General features: G+C 41.8%; 2 protein-coding genes across 2 annotated transcripts in view; one reads left to right on the top strand and one right to left on the bottom strand.

Annotated features, from left to right (window-relative positions):
* LOC132833431 (sodium/hydrogen exchanger 9B2-like) overlaps positions 1-17,969 on the bottom strand; it is a 177,288-nt gene extending 159,319 nt beyond the window's left edge. The window contains exon 1 of the mRNA XM_060851693.1: positions 17,875-17,969. The gene's annotated coding sequence lies outside the window, so the exon portion shown is untranslated. The remainder of the gene's footprint in view (positions 1-17,874) is intronic.
* bdh2 (3-hydroxybutyrate dehydrogenase, type 2) overlaps positions 1-17,970 on the top strand; it is a 166,528-nt gene that overhangs the window by 40,731 nt on the left and 107,827 nt on the right. The window lies entirely within an intron of this gene.

A 17,970-nucleotide genomic window follows, 5' to 3' on the forward strand; every position in this document is an offset into this window, starting at 1 on the left:
GGGCATAATCCCAGAGCAAGGAGTTGGCCATTCAAGACGGAGTCAGAATCATACAATGTGGAAACACACACTTCAATCCAATCAGTCCATGCTGAACGTTATCCCAAACCAAACTAGTCCCATCTACCTGCTACTAACTAATCTCCCTCCAAACCTTACTTATTCATGTACTTAGCTAGGTGTCCACATCCACCACTTCCTCAGGAAGTCCATCCCACACACAAACCACCCTCTGTGTAAAACAAATGCCCATCATGTCTTTTTTTAAGCTCTCTTCTCTCTTCTTAAAAATGTGCCCCTTAGTCTTGAAATCCCCCATTCCAAGGAAATGATAACTACCATAATGCTGTCTATACCCCCTCAATTTAGGTCTCTCTAAACCTCCCATGCTCCAGTGAACAAAGTCCCAGCCTTTCTTTATAACTCAAATCTTCCAGAGCTGGCAACATCCCGGTAAATGTCTTCGGAACCCTCTTCAGCTTAATAATATCCTTCCTATAACTGAGCAATCAGAACTGGACTCCAGAAGAGGCCTCACCAACATTCTGTACAACCTCAACATGACTTCCCAACTCCTATACTCAATGAAGACAAGCATGATAAATGCCTTTTTAACTGCCCTGTCTATATCTAATACAAACGTCAAAAGGATTATGTACCTGAACCCAGAGGTCCCTCAGTTCTACGACACTACCCAAGGCTGGAGATGAGGAGGAATTTCTTCTCTCAGAGAGGGTAGTGAATATGTGGAATTCTTTACTCCAGAGGTAAGTTGAGGCTGGGTTGTTAAGTATATTCAAGGCTAAGTTGGGCAAATTTTCAATCGGGGAATCGAGAGTTATGGAGGAAAAGGTAGAAAAATGGAGTTAAGGATTATCTGAGAGCCCCTGAGCTGGTGGAGGCCTGAAGACTTCTCACTATCCTCTTCAGAACTCCAATCTGTTCAGCCACTTGGAAATCAATCACATAGTTGTTGGCAGGCATAGTTGTTTGTCATTGCTAACTGAAAAAACTATTCCACAGAGCAATCAGCTGCTTATTGCCAGCTTAATCTCCGTTTGCACACACCCCTGGGCTCCAGCTCAGCTACAAACTATATAGCAACCACTGCTTGAACAAGCAGCTGTGTAAATGATGCTTTCAGGGAGTGTCAGGTTTTTAAAAGTCATTTTAGTCCAGAATTAAAAATACGGAAAAAATTGAAAAACTATAACAGTTTTGCATTTCTTAAAATAAATAAACAAACATGATTATGCACGCAATTTGAAAACTCAAATTATCAAGATTTGAAAAACATGACCTAACTTATTTTTTAATTGAAGCAAATTGTTTTGGTAGCTGTGGAGTTGGTTTGTTAAACCAAGAAAAAAAATTTGACCACAAATCTATTATCTCAATTACCTAACCAGGAGTACCTCAAGGGAACTAGGGATGGGCAATAAATACTGGTCTAGCCAGTGACACCCACATCCCATGAAAAAACAAAATAAATTACTAACTTTCTTAACTGTGCAATATCTGCTACTCAACAGAATACAGCTTAAGGAAGATATTCACAAATTGAGTTGGATATGAATGATTTTGTTGTCATGTTCATTTTACGGTGAGTAAACTCGTAAAATACAGTGAAAGGCTTTCCCATTATTATCATGATCCAATGCTATTTTGAATAATTTAAGAACAAAAAGACAGTTTAACTAGAATTCAACAGTCCTGAGCCAGTTCATCATTAACGATGCCTCGCCACAGACTACACTAAACCCAGACTGGTTAGCAAGGTTAGATCACATGGAATATAGGGACAGCTAGTCATGTGGATACAGACCTGACTCAAAGGTAGAAGACAGAGGGTGGTGGTGGAGGGTGTTTTTCAGACTGCGGCCCTGTGACCAGTGGTGTGCTACAAAGGATCAGTGCTGGGTCCACTGCTTTTTGTCATTCACATGAATGAATTGGATGTGAACATAGGTGGTATAGTTAGTAAGTTTGCAGGTGACACAAAAATTGGAGGTGTAGTGGATAGCGAAGAAGGTTCCTCAGATTACAACAGGATCGTGGTCTATCTGATCAATGTGCTGAGGACTGGCAGATGAAGTTTAATTTAGATAAATGTGAGGTGTTGCATTTTGGAAAGGCAAATCAAGGCTGGACTTATACACGTTATGTTTAAGTTCTGGAGAGAGTTACTGAACAAAGAGATCTTGGGAGTGCAGGCTCATAGTTCCTGGAAAGTAATGTCTCGGGTAGATAGGATAGCGAAGTTATTTAGTATGTTTTCCTTTATTGGTCACAGCATTGAGTACAGGAGTTGGGAGGTCATATTGCAGACGTCCAGGACTTTGGTTCAGCCACTTTTGGAATATTGCATGTCTCCCTCGTATAAGAAGGATGTTGTGAAACTGGAAAGGGTCCAGAAAAGATTCACAAGGATGTTGCCAGGGTTGGAGGGTTTGAGCTACAAGGAGAGGCTGAGTTGGCTGGGGCAGCTTTCCCTGGAACGTCAGAGGCTGAGGGGTGACCTTACAGAGGTTTATAAAATCATGAGGGGCATGGATAGGGTAAATAGACAAGGCTTTTTCCCTGGGGTGGAAGAGTCCAGAACTAGAGGGCGTAGGTTTAAGGTGAGAAAGCAAAGATATAAAAGGGACCTAAGGAACAACACTTTCACGCAAAAGGTGGTGCGTGTATAGAATCACATGCCAGAGGAAGTGGTGGAGGCTGGTACAATTATGACATTTAAAAAAGGCATATGGATGGGTATAATGAGTAGAAATTTAAATATCACACAACACCAGGTTATAGTCCAACAGGTTTATTTGGAACCACTAGCTTTCTGAGTGCTGCTCCTTCATCAGGTTATTGTGATAACCACCTGATGAGGGACCGGCGTTCTGAAAGCTAGTGCTTCTAAATAAACCTGTTGGACTATAAGCTGGTGTTGTGTGATTTTTTTTAAACTTTGTACACCCCAATCCAACACCAGCACCTCCAAAATCATGAATAGGAAGGGTTGAGAAAGATATGCTCGCAAGTGCTTGCAAAGGGGACAAGATTAATTTGGGATATCTGGTCTGCATGGAACAAGGAAAAAGTGAGGACTGCAGATGCTGGACATCAGAGTTGAGAGTTTGGTGCTGGAAAAGCACAGCAGGTCAGGCACCATCCAAGGAGGAGGCAAGTTGACATTTCGGGCATAAGCCCTTCCTGATGAAGGGCTTATGCCTGAAACGTTGATTCGCCTGCTTCTCAGATGCTGCCTGACCTGCTGTGCTTTTCCAGCACTACACTCTCAGCATGGATGAGTTGGACCAAAGAATCCGTTTCCGTGCTGTACATCTCTACAACTCGAACTAACATTGAAATCACCACTCTTCAGGTGCCATCTTTTGCCACTAAATCGATTTTCCTTCACCACCGGCTCGCTGCTACCTGCACCAGACTCACAAATGTCAGAGTCACATCTCTTGTCACTAGGCCCACTTCAAAGTCGGTGTGATGCCCTTCTGCCACCACCACACGTAACCAAATCACAAAATCGCTAATCCTCAGGTCACGATGTGGACTAGGTCAGAAGTCAGACGACATCATGTTATAGTCCAACAGGTTAACTGAAATCACAAGCTTTCGGAGCATTGCCCATTCGTCAGGTGCAATCTTTCACTGCTGGGCCTACGTCATCAACGTTTCCTCGTCAATGTAGCAGTCACAAATCCCTAAACCAGGTCCTGTGTTTGCCCCAGCAAAGAAAACAATGGTTCACTTGCTGCTGCCATGGAGTCCACAATGGACTTACTCACCACCACATTGAGGTCCATGCTGGGATCCCTCAATGCCACTGATTTCACCCAATCTTAGGAAAGAGGTCAGTGAAGCAGAACAGAAAAAAAAGAGAAAAAGAAAAGTGGAAGGAGAAGACAAGCCATGGCTCAGGAGCCCTACATTGTCAGTATCTTAATGACATCACTGATGAACTTATTTTGTTAAAAACAATAATTATACGTTTTAAAAGCTTCAACCTGCTCCATTTAGCGATCTTGCATCACAGATTATTTAAAGCAGCATAATTTTGCAACTAGTTTACTGATAACAAATAACATTATCTTGATTTAGAACTATCCTCAGTTCGAACCCATATAAGGCAATGCTAAGTTTCACAGCCCTGTATTCCTTGCACAATTTTGCGGAAACTTTCCACCAATTGAATAATTAAGTAGCATTAACACTACAGATTATGTCTGCCATCCATAGGGTGATGAACATTTCAAATATTTCTTTTACTCCACTTCTACATAAAATCTGAAAAATCTGGTGACCATTGTGTTATCAAATTAGAAATGTGAAACAGCTTCTGAGCCAAGTAAGGGTAATTACATGATGTCCAAGAGCAAACCTCTGGTAGAGTGGTGTACTTTGTCAACTGCAGGAACCAACACTCCTTTTCAAAAATGTCTGCACACATATTTCATATTCATAAAATCATTTTTGTTGGTTATTTTTCTTCACTTGTGCTCATAAAATAACAAAAAGATACATTATGGCTGATATGGGAGGAATGTACAGTGACTCTGATCCCATTATCCATGATCACAACATAAAAATATTTTATCCAAGTCCTGATATAGACAATTGTACAGTTTCTCTATTAGATTTAGATTGTTGGCAAACACTCACATCCAGGAGATGTCATTTCATCAGTCTTGGATTCTTGAGTCTTTTGCATAGTGGAGCGTCCAATCCTACAGTCACATCTCCAACCACACATTTGGCAGCTGTTTCCAAGAGGTGAAATTGGACCTTTGCCTTGAGATCGCCGACATTGCTTTTTCTAGTTCCTCTTCAGCATTTTCTCTTTCAAAGAATGGTGTCCCTTCACACAGGAGCTTCCTCCAATGCAATTTCTTCTGAACAAAGGTGTCCCACATTGAAATCGATGTTGTATTTCTTGATGGAAGCTTTTAGGGAGATTTTAAAACACTTCCTTTGTTTTCCTCTCATTCGATCCTTCCTTGAGCTGGATGAAGATGATTTGCTTTGGTAATTGGAACTCATATCTTTAGCATGAGGCCAGCCAGGCTGTGTTGGTTTCAGATGATCACGGCATCGATACTGGTACTACTGGCTGCTTCAAACATGCTAATATTAGTACACCTATTGTCCTAGCTGATGCAGGAAATCTGTCTCAAACAGCTTTGATGTTACTTCTCAAGGACCTTGAGGTGGCATTTATATATAATCCAAGTTTCTGAACCATATATAGAAGAATGACTACCTTATACACAAGGATCTTGGTATCAGCACAGATGTCATGGTCGTCAAACACTTTCATCCAAAGGCAGCATTCATAGATTGGAGTGATGGTGAATCTCCTCATCCACATTAGCCTTAGTTCAGAGGCAGCTTCCCTGATGGGGGGAAATGTTTCTTGTTTGGTAAGATTTATGCATTGATTTCAGTGGAGGTTTGGAACTGGAATTTGACCTAAAGACAGGTTATTAACGGATTTGAGGCTTCTTGAGGTTAAGGCTGAGATCAATTTCTTGGTATGCTTCCACAAAGGCATTAAGTGAGACTTGAAAATTCTCTTCTGACAGAACAGAAATTGAAATTATCATCTGAAAACTGAAATTCTTGAATTAAGGTTGATATTGTTTACTTCTTGAATTGTAACCAATTGAATTTTCTATCCATCCTGTAAACAATGTCCAAACCACTGGGAAGCTTTTTCTTGACAAGATGAAAAATGGTGGTGATGAAGTTGGAGAAAAGGATAGAGGTGATGACACATTCATGCTTAATTCCTGTCTTGATCTCAAAAGACTTGCCAATTTACCAACAGTGAGAACAAAAATATCTAAACAACCAAGGTTATTTCATAAATACTTATTGTAAAACAAATCTCCTGGAGTCAGAATTGGTTTCCTCCAAATAGTTTCTCATCAATAAAGAAAAAAGGTATATTATCCCTATGATTTATTTCTTGGGAGGCTCACAGCAGTGACAAGAATTCAAAAACTTTTAATCCCAGAATCTCAAAGACAATTTCAGAAGTGAAGATACAGAATTGGTTAACACACAATTTGTATTATGAAAATATAAAGTGGTTATTCCTCTAAATAACCCAGAAAACATACATTCTCTTAAGGTAAAGGGGAAAAAAGTGGATTTCACTGCAAATAATTACTTTAAGAATACTTTAAGGCCAATGATTGTTATTCCTGTAAGGCAAAACATAATAAGATATAGAATGTTCCAAGGTTTGTCAATGTTGTGTTCTTGCATGTGTGGTCAAGTTACCAATCACACATTGTCTCTGGGAGATTGACAAAGGCAATCTGCACATGAAATACTATATTTAGCACAGACTGCCAGAAAAAACAATTAGGTTTCATGCTGATAACACCACAAGCATGTCAGACTCAGGAGACACAAGCTGAGAAGCTTGTTCTGTAGCAGCTTTCCTCAACTGAAAATTCAAAACATAAACTTTAAGCCTGTAAGCACTATTCACAAGGAACAGCTATAAAACCCAGTTGTGAAACAATCAGGTGTCTTCTCTGAAATGAGTTCAAGCAACCAAGAACAGCTATTATCTGGAATCTTTCAGTTTTCAAAAAAAAATGCCCTGCTTAAAAAGAAAAGTTCCAAGAAGTCTCTTCATTAGCATTTTAAAAATAAGAATCTAGACATATCCACAATCCTTCAAATTCAAATCCACTTAATTAAATATGAGGTGTCTTTCTAACAATGTTGACAAATCCAGTACTGTTTAACAAATTCAGTGCTCATGTGTGCATGCAGGGCAACTACAATGCTTCCCACCAGATTACCAACTTTGGTTGGACTTATTTCTGGGAGTTTCAAAGACCATCCATCTTCTAATTATCCTGGTTAGTCAGTGTTATTTTTCCTCCACTTTCTAATACTTTGAATGACTGGAGGACAACTATTGTGGTACTATTTTTCCAGGAATGATAGTAGAGATAAACCAGCAAAGTACAGGACATTGAGTCTAACATCCTTGGTACAGAAGTAATTGGAAAAGATTCTGAGGGACAAAGTTAATCTCCATTTGTAGAGACAAGGATCAATGAAGGATAGTCAGCAGACGGTATCACTCAAAGCATGTTTTGTGATTCAAAGTTTGTGAGAAGATTTGTAGCTCGGGTGCTCGTTGTTGTGATTCTGTTCGCCGAGCTGGGAATTTGTGTTGCAGACGTTTCGTCCCCTGTCTAGGTGACATCCTCAGTGCTTGGGAGCCTCCTGTGAAGCGTTTCTGTGATCTTTCCTCCGGCATTTGTAGTGGTTTGAATCTGCCGCTTCCGGTTGTCAATTTCAGCTGTCTGCTGCAGTGGTCGGTATATTGGGTCCAGGTTGATGTGCTTATCAGAATAGCGAACAGCCAGGGAATTCCTAGAGGCATGGCACTCATCCACAGATTCAATCAATAAGCACATCAACCTGGACCCAATATACCGACCACTGCAGCGGACAGCTGAAATTGACAACCGGAAGCGGCAGATTCAAACCACTACAAATGCCGGAGGAAAGGTCACAGAAACGCTTCACAGGAGGCTCCCAAGCACTGAGGATGTCACCTAGACAGGGGACGAAACGTCTGCAACACAAATTCCCAGCTCGGCGAACAGAACCACAACAATGTTTTGTGATTGGAAATCTGTATGCTGTGGCATACCATAGGGTTTGATGCTGGGTCACACACTGCTGCAGACATTAATGATCTAGACATTGATGTATGAGGTATGATCAGTAAGGTCATGAAAGTTGGTGGTGTGGTTAATATGACAAAAAAAGATGGAAAATATAGGACATTATAGATGGGTCAGTTAGGTAGGCTGAACAGAAGCAAATGGAATTTAAATGATAAAAAATGCAAGGTTAATCCTCCCAAAGTGAGTTATAATAAATGTAGAAAATAGGAGTATAAAGTAGGCCACTCAGCCCTTTGAAACTGTTCCACATTTCAACATTTTCACAGTCGATCATCCAACTTAGTCCCCCATTTTCGCTTTTCCCACCCCTACCCTCTGGTCCCTTTAGCCCCAAGAGCAGTTTCTAACTCCTCCTTGAAAGCATTCAATGTTTTGGCCTCAATTGCTTTCTATGTCAGAGAATTCCACAGGCTCATCAGTCTGTAGGTGAAGAGACTTCGCCTCATCTCAATCGTAAATGGCCTACCTTGTGGCCTCAGACAGTGTTTCCTGGTTCAGGACTCCCTAGTCATTGGAAACCTCCTTCCTGTGTTAATCCATTCTGGTCCTGTTAAAATTTTGTACATTTAAGAACACTGCTCAATCTTCTAAACTTCAGTGACGGCTGTCCAAATTGATCCAGTCTGTCTTCATACATCAGGGATTAGTCAAGCAAGGTAATAGGCATTGAATGACAGTGGAAGTACAGAAGATCAAAGGGACCTTGGTGTACATGTCCATGGATCCTTGAAAGAAGCAGGATAAGTCGATCAGGTTGTTAAGAAGGCATATAGGATACTTACCTTTATTAGTCAAGGCTAATATTGCGTATAAGATTAGTTAGGCCACAGATGGAGTACTTCGTGCAGTCTTGCTCACCATACTCTAGGAAGGATGTCATTGCACTACATACAAACAAGGAACAAGAGTAGGTCACTTGGTCCTTCAATCCTGCTCAGCCATCCAATCAGACCATGGCTCACCTGATTTTAATCTGAACTGTCTACTGAGTCAGTATGGGTAGAAGTTAGGAACAGCAAAGGAACAGCCACTGCATTGGGGGTTTTCTACAGACCACCTAATAGCAGTAGAGAGATTGAAGAACTCATAGGTGGTCAGATTCTGGAAAAATGCAGAAGCAGCAGAAGTTGTTGTTATGTGTGATTTCAACTTTCCCAATATCGATTGGAACCTCCTAAGTTTGGACGGAGCCGTTTTTGTCAGGTATGTTCAGGTGGGTTTCCTTTCTCAATGTGTAGACAGACTGACAAGGGGAGAGGCTATTTTGGATTTGGTGCTCAGCAACGAGCCAGGACAGGTGTCAGATCTCGTGGTGGGAGAGCATTTTGGTGACAGTGATCACAACTGCCTCACATTTGGAGAGTGAAAGGAGCAGTTACCAAAGGAAGATGTTTCATTGGGGAAAAGGAAATTATGACGCTGTCAGATAGGAGTTGGAAAATACAGATTGGGAGCAATTGTTCCACAGAAAGGGCACAGCAGACAGGTGCAGACTATTTAAGGAGCAGTTGTAGCAGGTGATGCACAGATTTGTTCCTCTGAGACAGGTAAGAAGGGGTAAGATTAAGGAACCTTGGATGACGCGAACAGAAGAGCTTCTCATCAAAAGGAAGAAGGCAGCTTATGTAAGGTGGAGGAAGCAAGGATCTAGCACAGCTTTAAAGGATTACAGGCTTGCTAGAAAGGAGCTTAGAAATAGACTGAGGAGAGCCAGGAGGGGGCATGAAAAAGGCTTGGCAAGATGGATTAGGGAGAACCCAAAGGCATTTTACTCAAACGTGAGGAATAAGAGAATCAGGGAGAAGGTAGGGCCGATAAGGGATAGCGGAGGGAATTTGTGCGTGGAGTCTGAGTAGATAGGGGAAGCCTTAAATGAGTTTTTTGCTACAGTTTTCACCAAGGAGAGGGACGCTTCCATACTAAATGAAAACTTTGAGGAGCAGGGATGTAGTCTTGACCGGACCATGATTGATGAAGTTGATGTGCTGCAAATTTTGGAAAACATTAAGATTGATAAGTCCCCAGGGCCAGACCAGATTTATCCTAGGCTGCTCTGGGAAGCGAGAAAGGAGGTTGCTAAGCCACTGGCGAGTATATTTGCCTCCTCACTCTCAATGGGAGTCATATCAGATGATTGGAAGGAGGTGAATGTTATTCCTCTTTTCAATAACGGTAATAGAAAAATTCCTGGCAAATACAGACCAGTCAGTCTTACGTCTGTAGTCAGCAAAGTTTTGGAAAGAATTCTGAGGGATAGGATTTATGAGTATTTGGCAAAACGTAGTGTAATTAAAGGCAGTCAGCATGGCTTTTTGAGGGGCAGATCATGCCTCACAAATCTTATTCAGTTCTATGAAGGGGTGTCAAGATAGATCGACGAAGGTCGAGCAGTGAATGTGATGGATATGACTTCAGCAAGGCATTTGATAAGGTTCCCCATGGTAGTTCATTCATAAAGTCAGGAAGTATGGGATACAGGGAGATTTGGCCATCTGGATTCAGAATTGGCTGGCTGAAAGAAGGCAGAGGGTGGTTGTAGATGGAAAGTATTCTGCCTGGAGATCAGTGTTGAGTGAGCCCCGCAGGGCTCTGTTTCTTGGGCCTCTGCTCTTTGTAGTTTTTAGAAATGACTTGAATGAGGAGTTTGAGGAGTGGGTTAGTAAATTTGCAGATGACACAAAGGTTGGAGGTGTCATCAATAGTATCGAGGGCTACTGCAGGCTGCAGCGGGACATAGACAGGATGCAGAGCTGGGCTGAGAAATGGCAGATGGAGTTCAACCTGGATAAATGTGAAGTGATGCATTTTGGAAAATTGAACTCGAATGCTGAATATAGGATTAAAGACAGGATTCTTGGTAGTGTGGAGGAATAGAGGGATCTGGGTAAGCAAGTACATAGACCCCTCAAAATTGCCACCCAAATGGATAGGGTTGTTAAGAAAGCATATGGCGTTTTGGCTTTCATTAACAGGGGGAATCGAGCTTAAGAGCCGCAAGGTTTTGCTATGGCTCTACAAGTCCCTGGTGAGACCACACTTGGAATACTGTGTCCAGTTCTGGTCACCCTACTATAGGAAAGATAGAGAGGCTTTGGAGAGGGTGCAAAGAAGATTTACCAGGATACTGCCTGGACTGGAGGACTTGCCTTATGAAGAAAGGTTGAATAAGCTTGGACTTTTCCCTCTGGAGAGAAGGAGGAAGAGAGGAGACATGATCAAGGTGTACAAGATAATGAGAGGAATGGATAGAGTCAATAGCCAGAGACTTTTCTCCAGGGCGGGATTGAGTGGTGCGAGGAGTTATAGTTTGAAGATATTAGGAGGAAGGTATAAAGGAGAGGTAGGTTCTTTATTCAGAGTTGTGAAAGTATGGAATGCGTTGCAGCTGTGGTGGTGGAAGCAGAGTCACTGGGGACATTTAAGCGATTGCTGGACATGCACATGGGATAGCAGTGAGTTGAGGGGTGCGTAGGTTAAGTTATTATATTTTACATTAGGATTAAACCTCAGCACAACATCGTGGGCCAAAGGGCCTGTTCTGTGCTGGACCTTTCAATATTCTATGTACACTCCTGCATATCCATAACATATTTTCATCACCTTGGTTATAACGAATCTACTTATCTATCGCTGCCCTAAAAAAAATTAAAATTCTGCATTTTGAAGAAGAGAATTCCAAAGACATTCAACCCTCAGAGAGAAAAAAAAGTTTCCTCATCTCTATTTTAAATGAGCATGACCACTAGTTCTAGATTCTCCCCCAAGTAGAAACATCTCTACAACATCCATTGGTCAAGTCCCCTCAGAATTTTATATGTTTCAATTAAATCTCCTCTGATTCTTCTGAAGTTGAGAGCATATAGCCTGTTTAATCTTTCTTCTTTAGGTAATCTACTCATTTGAGGTATTAGTCTTAAAACAAAAACCAAGAACAAAGAGCAATGCAGCACAGCAACAAGCCCTTCAGCCCTCCAAGCCTGTAGCAACATATTTTGACCTTCCATATTAAAACTGTCTTCATGTACAGGATTTCTATTCATGTTTTTGTCCAGGTGATTCATGAATGCTGCTATTGTGTCTGCTTCCAACACCATGTCTGGCAGCATGTTCTGGGCACTCACCCCCACTTTGTGTGAAAAACTTGCCTCACACATCTCTTTTAAACTGCTCCCCCTGCCCACAACAGCTCCCCCCCTGCCCACAACAGCCACCCCCCCCCCACCACCACCACCAACATCTTCATTCTAGTAATTGAACCCTTCACCCTGGGAAAAAGACTCATACTTTCCATTCCATCATGCCATTCACAATCTTACAAACTTCTTTCAAGTCACCCCTCAACCTCCTGTGTTCCTGTGAAGACAAACCCAGTCAATCCAATACTTCTTCATAGCTAAAATCACCCCATATCAGTCAACATTGTGGTAAATCTTTTCTGTACCCTCTCCAAAGCATCCACATTCTTCTGGTAGTGTGGTGGCCAGAACTATAATATTCCAAGTGTGGCCTAACTACATTTCTATAAAGCTGCAGCATAACTTGCCTATCCTTATACTCAATGCCCCTTCCTATGAAGGCAAGCATGCCAAAAGCCTTTTTTACTACCTTATCTACCTGTGCTGCCACCTTCAGTGATCTGAGGGCCTGCACATCCAGATCTCTCTGTACATCAATACTCTTAAGTGTTCTGTCATCACTGTATAATGTCCAACTGTACTTGACTTTCCAAAATACATTACCTCACATTTGTCAAGATCAAACTACATCTGCCCTTTCTCTGCCCATGCATCCAACGGATCTATATTCTGCTGTATCCTCTGAAAATCCTCCTCACTATCGGCAACACCACCAATCTTTGTATCATCTGCAAACTTTTAACAACTGTCGTTTGAAATATTCTCACATATCCAATGTGGATTTACCCTGAAACAACCGCTTCCAGTCAAAATTCTCCAGTTCCTGCCAAATATTGCTGTAGTTCACCTTCTAATTAAAAACCTTCACCTGAGGAATGCTGTTATCCCTATCCATGAGGATCTTAAAACTCATGGTATTATGATCACTACTCCCAAATTACTCCCCCACTGAAACTTCACTCACCTGGCCGGGCTAATTTCTCAAAACCAGTTCCAATATTATCTCATCCCTGGTTAGACTGTTTGCATACTGTATCAAGAAACCCTCCTAAATGGTCCTTATAAATTCTCCATCCAAGCCCCTAGCATGAACTGAGTCCCAGTTATTATATGGGAAGTTAAAATTGCTGACCAGAACAACCCTGCTGTTTTTTTTATCTTACAAAAATCTGACTACAGTGTTTTCTGGTATAACTGACAGTTGCATTCCTCTGCAACCCCGCACAATGGAAAATCACGCTATGGAAAACCACTATAGAAAATCGTGCTGTAGAAGATCACTATAGAAAATTGCTATACCCATTCAGTAGGAAGTTCGCATTATCAAAACAACATCAACAATTGGTCACTCATGTTACAACCAATTCCAGTTGATGAAATGCACATTATACCAGAACGACCTGTACATATCCTCTCTTCTACCTCCCGCTGGCTGTTGGGAGGCCGAAAGAATACTGCCAGCGTTGTGACTTCACTTTTCCTATTCCAGAGTTCTACCCTTATTGCTGCACGGGTCCTCTGATGTATCTTCCCTCAGTACAGCTAGGAGATACCCCTTTACCAGTAACAACTCCCTCACCACTTTCACATCCCCTTCTATCACACCTGAAACATCTAAACCTGGGACATTCAGTTGCCAGTCCTATCCCTCTTTCAGCCAAATCTCTGCAATCATAATAATGTTATAGTTCCAAGTACTAAACAAAGTTCTAAGTTCATTTAAATTAGATTCCCTACAGTATGGAAACAGGCTCTTCGGCCCAACAAGTCCACACTGACCGTCCAAAGAGTCACTCACCCAGACCCATTCCCCTATCCTATATTTACCCCTGACTAATGTACCTTATACTATGGGCAATTTAGCATGGCCAATTCACCTGACCCGCACATCTTTGGATTGTGGGAGGAAATCAGGGCGCCCAGAGTAAACCCACGCAGACACTGGGAGAATGTGCAAACTCCACACAGACAGTTGCCCCAGGCAGGAATCGAACCTGGGTCTCTGGTGCTGTGAGGCAGCAGTGCTAACCACTGAGCCACCGTGCCACCCCTAATTACCTTACCTATTACATGTATATATCTCGCATTGAAACACGTGCATTTCAGACCACCTCCCCTGCAATTTTCACCAGCGTTTCCCTGCTTGTTCTTGTTCTTAGTCATACTTGCTTTGGTTTCTACCTTTCCCTCAATTTCTGCATCTACTACCCTACTCCCCTGGTTCCCCTCACCACACTAGTTTAAACCCTCCTCAACTCCTCTACCAAGTACCCCAACCAATGACATCAGTCCCAGTCTTCTCTGAACTCCTTCCAATGCATTAATATCCTTCCATAAGTATGATAACCAGTATTGCACAAAGTACTCCAGATGCCTAGTGCCTTAAATAAGCAAAACCTCCTTATTCTTGCATTCAATTTCTCTTGCAATAAACAATAACATTCTATGAGCTCTCCTGATTACTTGTGTATCCACATATCAATCTTCTGCAGTTTCTGCACTAGGACAGCAAGGTCTCTCCAGATCTCAGAGCTCTGCAATTTCTCACCATTTAGATAATTTTAATCTTCCTGACAAATTGATCAATATCACAGATTCCCCACATTGTATCCATTCACCAGATCTTTGCCCACTCACATAAGGATCCTACATAGCAATATAAATAGCTTATGTCCTTTTCATAACTCACTTTCCTACATACTTTGTCTCATCAGCAACTTTAGCTATCATTCTTTCAATCCTGTTACCCAAATCATTTATATAAAATTGCCATGGGTTGAAACTCCACTCCCAACCTGTGTCATTCTGCCAACCTGAAAAATTACCTGAAATAATCCAGGTAATTATAGACTGGTGAACCTGACTTCAGTGGAGGAGAAGCTGCTGGAGAAGATATTAGAGATAGGATCTATTCCCATTTGGAAGACAATGAGCTGATCAGTGATAGGCAATATGGTTTTGTGCAGGGAAGATCATGTTTTACCAACATAATAGAACTCTTTGAGGAAGTGACAAAGTTGATTGATGAGGGAAGGGCTGTAGATGTCATAAACATGGACTTCAGTAAGGCATTTGATAAGATTCCCCATGGTAGGCTGACGGAGAAAGTGAAGTCACATGGGATCCAGGATGTACTAGCAACATGAATAAAGAACTTGCTGGACAATAAGAGACAAAGAGTAGTAGTGGAAGGGAGTTTCTCAAAATGGATAACTATGACCACTGGTGTTCCACAGGGAACCATGCAGCAACCACTGTGGTTTGTGATATACATAAGTGATCTGGAGGAAGATTAGCAAGTTCGCAGATGACACTAAGATTGGTGGAATAGCAGATAGTGAAGGAGACTGTCAGAGAATGCAGGAAAATATAGACAGATTGGAGAGGTGGGCAGAGAAATGGCAGATGGGGTTCAATCCAGGCAAATGTGAGGTGATGTATTTTGGAAGATCCAATTCAAGAGTGAACTATACAGTAAATGGAAAAGTCCTGGGGAGAGATCTGGGTGTTCAGGTCCATTGTACCCTGAAGGTGGCAACACAGATCAAATAGAATGGTCAAGGCAGCATAAGGCATGCTTTCCTTTATCAGACAGGGTATTGATTACAAGAGTTGGCAGGTCATGTTACAGTTGTATAAGACTTTGGTTCGGCTACATTTGGAATACTGCATACAGTTCTGGTTGCCACATTACCAAAAGGATGTGGATGCTTTGGAGAGGGTGCAGAGGAGGTTCACCAGGATGTTGCCTGGTATGCACTAACTATGAAGAGAGGTTGAGTAGATTAGGATTATTTTCATTAGAAAGACGGAGGTTGAGGGGGGACCTGATCGAGGTCTACAAAATCATGAAAGGTATAGAGAGGGTAGATAGCAAAAAGCTTTTTTCCCCAGAGTGGGAGACTCAATTACTAGGTCACGAGTTCAAGTGAAGGGGAAAGTTTAAGGGAGACATGCGTGGATGTTCTTTATGCAGAGTGTGGCCGGTGCCTGGAACATGTTCCCATTGGAGGTGGTAGAGGCAGGCATGATAGCATCATTTAAGATGTATCTAGACAGAGACGTGAATGGGCAAGGAGCAGAGGGATACAGACCCTTAGAAAATAGACAACAGTAATCTAATCTAATCTAATCTAAAGGTTTAGATAGAGGATCTGGATCATCGCAGGCTTGGAGGGCTGAAGAGCCGGTTCCTAGGCTGTAATGTTCTTTGCTCTTACTCTTACCCTCTGCTTTCTGTTAGCAAGCAAATCTACCCATGCCGCTATGTTACACCCTACACCAAAAGCTTTGATTTTGCACAATAACTTTTGATGTGGAATGCCTTCTAAACACAATACATCCACTGGTTCTCCTTCATCAACAGTACAAGTTACTTGTTTAAAAAATTTGATCATGGGACATGGGTGTCACTGGCTGGGCCAGCAACTGTTGCCCTTCTGGTGATGGCATACTGCCTTCTTGAAACACTCAAGTCCACTTGTTGTAGGTAGACCCACATTGCTGTTTGGGAGAAAATTCCAGGATTTTCCAACAATACTTAAGGAATGACAGTAAATTTCTTGAGAAGTATATTAACCTTCTTCAAAGAATTTGAATAAATTAGATTTCTTTAACAAAACCATGTTGGCTCTGCCTGATTACCTTGAACTTATCCAAGTACCTTGTTATAATGTCTTTAATGAGTATTTCCAACATTTTTCTGACAGAAATTAAATACAGGCCAGTTTGATTTCCTGCTTTCTATTTCCCTCGCCTTTTGAATAAAGAAGTTACACTTTGCTATTTTCTAATTGAAAAGAACCTTTCCTGAATCTACTGCACTTTGGAAAATTAAAACCAATGCACTAGAGTGGGTGAAAAAGAGACTGCTTGTGCTGGAGTGATTCAGCTATGAAGACAGACTAGATCAGCTGGGGTTACAGAGCACAGGAAGACTGTTTAGGGACCTGATTGAGGTATACACAGTTCTGAGGGTCATAGACAGGGAGAAACCTTTCCCCTTAAGAGAGGGGTCAAAACAGGGGGCACAGTTTCAGAGCAGAGAGCAGGAGGTTTAGAGGGTATTTGGGGGAAAAATTTCACCCAGAGAATTGTGGGCTTCTGGAAATCACAGACTGTCAGGGTGATATAGACAGAAATCCCCAAGATATTTAAAATCTATTCAGATGACCATTTGACATGTCACAGCATACAAGGCTATCAGCCAAGTGCTGGGAAATGGAATTAGAATAGGTAATTGCTGGAAGACTGCTGCAAACACATTGGGCCTGTGCTGTAAAATCTCTATGACTCGAAGTAGAAAAGACATGAAAAGTATCATCCCTATCATTTATTTCCTGGGTGGCTTACGGCCTTGGAACAATAATTAAATCTTTAAATAGAGACTTCACGACAGTTCCAGGAGTGTTGGCAACAGTAATCTACCTGCCTAATCCTGGAATTAGATCACGGGAAAGCTAATCACTTGGAACTAAATGCAGAAAGTGCTGGAATTGCGTTGGAGATTTGACATAACCAAATTTTTTGACACTTAATATCTCCTGTTTTCCATTCAATCAGATTCTTTCTCTTTTGTTTGTTTCCCCACCCTCCCCGTTTCAACTGCTTAAAACCAATCAGCTTTCTAACTTTTCCTTGACTGTGATGCTGGGTCATCGACCTGAAACATTAACCCCATTTCTCTCTACAGAGATGCTGTCAGACATGCTGAATATTTGCAGTAATTTCGGTCTCTATTTCACATATCCAGCAACCACAGTGTTTGCCATGCGTTCAGGAAATATTAGGCAAGGCGACATTAGGCGGCCAGATCTGATGAAAGCAAAGATCTTTCTATCCAAGTGCCATTTCCTTGTCCTGAGAGAGGCTCCAGATCACAGAGAGTCCCACTCGCGGGCTGGGAAATAAGATCTAACGGTCATAGAAACCCGCACTGGGAATCAGACTACAATTCAATTCAATACACAACAATAAAGACCGCGATACAAACAACAACTGGCACTTACACACTTGCCCTGTGGTAAACTGTGACCCTAAGGATAATCTCCACACAGCGACCAAGCCGCAGGTTCCAATGCCCCTGAGGCGGAGAACGGCTCGAG

The sequence above is a fragment of the Hemiscyllium ocellatum genome, chromosome 36, assembly GCF_020745735.1.
Source record: "Hemiscyllium ocellatum isolate sHemOce1 chromosome 36, sHemOce1.pat.X.cur, whole genome shotgun sequence".
NCBI lineage: Eukaryota > Metazoa > Chordata > Chondrichthyes > Orectolobiformes > Hemiscylliidae > Hemiscyllium > Hemiscyllium ocellatum.